Source organism: Jaculus jaculus, chromosome 1, assembly GCF_020740685.1.
Source record: "Jaculus jaculus isolate mJacJac1 chromosome 1, mJacJac1.mat.Y.cur, whole genome shotgun sequence".
Taxonomy (NCBI): domain Eukaryota; kingdom Metazoa; phylum Chordata; class Mammalia; order Rodentia; family Dipodidae; genus Jaculus; species Jaculus jaculus.
This window is the reverse complement of record NC_059102.1, coordinates 312,664,281-312,670,298: the sequence shown is the minus strand read 5'-3', so window position 1 is coordinate 312,670,298 and position 6,018 is coordinate 312,664,281. Positions and strand designations below refer to the sequence as shown.

The 6,018-nt window shown below is 39.0% G+C and overlaps 1 pseudogene; it reads left to right on the top strand.

Annotated features, from left to right (window-relative positions):
* The first annotated feature begins 4,736 nt into the window (after positions 1–4,736).
* Positions 4,737–4,929, top strand: LOC123458063 (annotated as a pseudogene).
* Positions 4,930–6,018: the final 1,089 nt, after the last annotated feature.

The window sequence follows — 6,018 nt, the reverse complement described above, 5'->3', positions numbered from 1 at the left end:
ACGTAGAGTTACGTGAGCAATCGAATCCTAGCAACTTTCCATGGTTCAGTATCACTATATACATAAAGCCTAATTTTAATAAGTTAAGAAAGATCATCTTCTTTTCAACAAATAGAATGGGCACCTTGTTTCACTGGTGTTCCAAGCTGGTGTCTTTTCTGACCACAGGGCAACAGCCCCACAGGCACCATTTCCTCAGTAGAGTAGTGCAGAAAATAGAAGCCCCTTAGCACATTTTGCAGCAGATCGCCAATTCTATTTTTGCAGATGTTGACACAAAATTAAAAAGCAAAAGAAAAAAAAAGCAAAAGAAAATATTTTAAGGGGCTGAAATATGGCTCAGTGATTAAACAACAATATTTGCTATACAAGTCTAACTACCAGAGTTCAGATTCCCAGACCTACATAAAAACCAGGTGCAGGTAATATGCATGTCGGTAATGCCAGTGCTCCTATGACAATGGGAGATGGAATGTAGAATTCTGAAATTCTTTGGCCAGATAATTAGGTATTTGCAGTGTGTGTGTGTGTGTGTGTGTGTGTGTGTGTGTGTGTGTGTGTAGAGGGAGATCCTATTTCAAGGAAGGTAATGGATGATGGGGACCAGCACCCTGTAGTTGTCCTCTGATCTTGCATGTGCATTGTGGCACACACACACAACATACATACACACATACCATCTGCATATGCATACATACATACATACATGCAACAAAAGAAGATATATGTTAACATATAGTTCTTTATATGATTACATACACATATATATTTGTATATTATATACATATATATATATATATATATATACACACATAATTGATGATAGTAATATAAAAAAGGCAGGTGTTTGTTTTTTGACTTTCAGACATGTGAAAGTTTGTATAGAAGACATTGCTGGTTTGCTCTTGTCCTTGTTGCCTTTGCAAAATTCCACCCAGGACGTCATATTACATTTCATCACTGTGTATCCTCAGGCTCCTCTTATCTATGACATTTTCTCAGACTCCTCTTGTTCTGATGACCTTGGAAGTTTTGAGGCATAGGAGGTCAGTGTTTTCTTTTAGAAAACTTATTTTTAGTGTCCTCATAATATTTTACCACTAACTGTGATAGTTGCATTTTCTTCTAAAGAAAGCAAAATGGCGTTCCTACTGTTTATTTAACATTGACTCAAGATTGACCTGCAAAGAATGGCATCCACTCAAAAAAACACAAGCACGAAATAATCTGCTGGTGATTATTTTGACAGTCTTATTTGTCTTCAGTACTTCAGTAAAGTGTATAAATTTAGTCATACATACACACAAAAGGACATAATCCTGGCACACATTATCCCTAATCCTGACCCTAATACCTGTCTATCACCGCTGCATGCCTTCTTTGTCAGAGATTGTCTTATAGAAGGTCAAAGTTGCAAAGGTAGATTGTTAAGAGTTTTAATGGAAGACAGCTTGTAGATCCTTCCCTGCATCATTTGAGGAGTCCTTCAGTCCGTAGAAAGAATTTACATGTTTATTTTCCTAGGATTGTTTATCTTGGGAGCTTGGATTCACTCAGTCACAGAGAAGCTGGTTTCTTTTCATATTCAAAGCTTGGGAACAACAGTTTTAACAGATCTCCAACCCATTGGGTTTACATCGTTACCATCTACTCAGCTGCCTCCTTTCTGGTGTGCCTGGATGGCCTTGTCCTTCTCACTTTGCATTATGCAGTCCATCAAGCTTATCTTCTCAAAGTGTTGCCTGCCCTTCGCCTCATCATTCTCTCCTGTGCTGCCTGTGTCCTCACCCCATTAGCTCTTGCCTGGATTATGCTAATAGATTTCCAATTGCTTCTTCTTTCTTTCTTAAATACCGGCTTTTTCTTTAAGAATCTTCATGTGGAGATAAACGTGTCTATGCCATGAACGCACACAGATGTATTTGGTTCTACTACCTGTGTAAATTGCCGGCTGAAGCTCAGATCCTGAACTTATCATCTATGTGACCTTGGGTGAGAAACCTAACCTCTGTTTGTTTTTTTTTTTTAAATATTTTTTTTGTTCATTTTTTATTTAGTTATTTGAGAGTGATAGACATAGAGAGAAAGACAGATAGAGGGAGAGAGAGAAAATGGGTGTGCCAGGGCTTCCAGCCACTGCAAACGAACTCCAGACACATGCACCCCCTTGTGCATCTGGCTAACGTGGGACCTGGGGAACCGAGCCTCGAACTGGGGAACTTAGGCTTCACAGGCAAGCGCTTAACGCTAAGCCATCTCTCCAGCCCTAACCTCTGTTTTTTTCATCTGTAAAATGATGGTCAATTGTATCTGCTTTACAATGTCATCCTCAGGGTTAAACGGAACAGGCACAAGCTTGTGGCCCTCATTTGGTATGTGCTCCTTAGTTCTGTGTGACTGCTGTCAGGTTCTGCTTGAACTCCTTATTCCCCTGACCTTTCAGCCCTGTGAATTTCAGCCTCGCTGAGACTTGAAGCTCCTTGTAGTCATGACCTGGCTAATAAACTAACTTCTCAAAATGTTCACTCTGCTGCATCCCCTCAGTGGCTCAACTATGTTCTGATGACCAACTTAAGCCATTCCTTTTCTGGACTCATTTTTGGTAAATTTCTTTCCATTTAGTTCTCCATACAAGGTGAAGATTATGGTAGAATCAATGGAAAACAAACAAACAAACAAAAAAAAACAAGGTTCAAAGTACAGATGTGTTTTCCAGACAAAATAGAGAGTGAGGTTGAGACTGAGACTCTGGTATTGTTAATAATATTTGTGTTTCCTTCTACACCATCTGCATTATCTATCCGTTGTAACCCACAAAGCTGTCTTGGACATCATAGTGGCCATTACTAACTTTATACTATGGCCTCCATTTTGTCACTGGGCCAAGGGTTTGGACTTTATCTTTGAGTGTAGAATAGGAGCTGATCAGATAAAATTTCGTTTCCTCATCTTCTAGAGACTTCCTGTTTGTGGTGCCATATACCTAGACCCACACTAGGAACTTAATGAACAATAAATGCTTGGGGCAGGAGAGCCTGCAAAGCCAAAGGACCCAGGTTCAATTCCCCAGGTCCCACATAAGCCAGATGCACAAGAGGGTGCATGCATCTGGAGTTCATTTGCAGTGGCTGGAGGCCGTGGTGCACCCATTCTCTTTCTCTCTCTCTTCCTGCCTATTTCTGTATCTCTTTCTCAAATAAACAAATACAAATAAAATATTATAAATAAATAAATAAATAAATAAATAAATAAATGCTTTGGATTTGAGGTTTTATTTTATTATTATTTATTTATTTATTTGCCGTTTCTTGTTTCTTTTCTCTTGTTCTCAACCTTAAATGATCCCTCTGGAGAGCTGAGAGACACATCCAGAGCCATGTCCTCTCAGGAATGTCTACTAATTCTATTAGAGACCCCCCCCCCCCCCCCGCAGCTCTGATATTTATAAACTGCCCATTCCCTTAACAGATTTGGCCTTAGGTCATTCCCAGACCACTTCACACCCTGCTGGGGTTTATTGGCTCAGAGGATCTGTGCACAAACTGGTCTTTGTTCCTCCAAGTGAAATCAGTCTCTGGCCTCCTGATCAGATAACAGACAATCTGTCCCTTGTCATTCCCCATCAAGCTCCCTGGCAGGACCCAGTGATAATATTAATTACAGTCCTCCATGTAAAGGGGGCTCTTGCATGGAGATTTCAGTGGCAAGGAAGGGTTTCCCTTTTCAGGAAGGAAGAGCCCCTCCGGATGAAACCACAAAGAAAAGCAGCAGCCCAGCGTGCTCTTCTATAGACGAGCCATCCAGGCAGCAGCTAAGTACTCCGGATTTCCAGACACAGACCTGGCCATGCACTAAGCTGCTCTGCAATTCAGTGTTTTCTACAAAGTTTAAGTCTTAGTCTTTTCTCACCACAAGTAATTTCCTCTTCTTTTATGTATCCATTAAATATCTCTCAAGGCCATTTTTCTTGTCCTTTTACACCCTGTCCTCTTCCCCATCTCCCCAATAAGACCCACTGAAATATCACTCTTCCTTTCATCTCTTCTGCCTTTCGACACATCAATCAAAATGTTTCTTTGCATAAAAACAGAAGGTTTATTTAGAAGCTAAAAGAGGCAAAATACTTCGCAGAAAAGGGTTAATGGAAAACATAGTAGTTAGAAAAATGTGTTATTCCTTAAATGCAAGACAACAAATTACTAAAGTCTTTCCACCAAAGGGTAATAAGCATGCTTTACTTTCACATAGATTAGCTCATTTAGTTCTCATAAAAGTCTATGAGAAACTTCTAGGTCCATAGGTTAATGTCAGCCAAAATTAGTATCTCACACATCTAAAAAAAAAAAAAACAAAAAAAAAAAAAAAAAAAAAAAAAATTCCCTGAACAAGGGGAGCACATAAAATTACCCTCATCTTGCCTTGCAACATAATATGAAGACTAGAGACTTCACACACTTTCATTTATAAGTAAATGGGAAAACAAGAAATGTGCTGTTATAGTTGATGCTCAAAATTACTATGGGCCAGAGCATTAGGTGAGGGCAGAAGGAAAATGTATGAAGCAGAGAATGCCACTTACCGAGGAGGCAGGATAGTCAAAACTAAGTAAGAAAAAAAAAAAAAAAAAAAGACTAGTCATTTTATAGTGGCATTAATGTGACATAACAAAATGGTCATGACTATGGACTTTTCTAGAGAGCCAAAGTAACCAAAAGCAAAGCACAGTAAAATAGATAAAGACCATACTTTAACGGATCATTTCTCTGACTGGGTAGAGCAGCAGAAACCTGGAGGAGTAGGTAAGAGTTCTCTCCTGAGATGAAGCTGGATCTTGTTGCTGCTTTGCTGCGAATGCCACTTGCCATCGATGGTTGGTTGTTCCTGCTCTCCTTTGAGAGAGCTAGTGGGAGAGGACACAGGCTGAGTGGCCAATAAATGAATAAGTAAAAATAAATAACTAAATCAGAAAAATAAGGGGGAAGGATATGGTAGCATACAAGTTGTTGTGCGGTGAAAAGCATACAATGCATAAAGTAAAATAACTGGTACATGTGAAATAAGGCACATGGCACATCAGTCATGTTAACAAATGCAATTGAGCTTAACTCGAATATTAAAAAGCAAATATTTTCCAATTATCTTACCAAGCAAGACCAACATGCCACATGTACCAGACAGGCCTAAAGTGCAGCAAACCTGAGGATAAGGGGCTGAGTAAAAGTCAGCCAAGCAAGCAGGAATAAAGTGGAATTGAGGTTTGAGATCTTTTTGACAACTAAGAACTTGGGCTAAAAAGAGATAACAAAAGAGAAAACCTTTACAATGACAAAGGTCAAAATTCCAAGCAAAGATAAGATAAAATTTCCTGCTTCTCAGCCACCTTCCTAAAAGAGAAGCTCAGGAAATGCACACACACACACACACACACAGGATACCTGACATGCAAGTTCAGATTGGGAGAGGTGCTCTGAACAAGGTCCAGTAAGGACTTGGAAGACACAAGGTAATATAACAAAATTTATTTACATGCTTATTAGAGCGTGTGAGTCTTGTTTTGTAAATCTCTATTTCTAGTGTATTGGAATTTATAAAAGGTTTCTAAATCAGTACATATTTCATCATTATAAGAAGTGAATAAACTATAAAAATTAATAATTCAGACATTTTTGATTATTTTACAAAAAGAGGAATTCAAATAAAGAAACACAAAGCACTATCACTGGAAGTGTAAAAACTGACAATCAAGGCTGGAGAGATGGCTTAGTGATTAAGGTGCTTGCCTGAAAAGCCCAAAGACCCAGGTTTGATTCCCCAGTACCCTTGTAAGCCAGATGCACAAGGTAGCACATGTGTCTGGTGGTCGTTTGCAGTGGCTAGAGGTGCTGGCATGCCCATTCTTCCTTTCTCTATCAAATATATAAATTAATAAAATATTAACAAAACTAATAAGGAGTCTATGAACTTACTCAAAGTGGTCTTAAGAGGAATGTAGATGGTATTGATTGCATGTAGAGTATT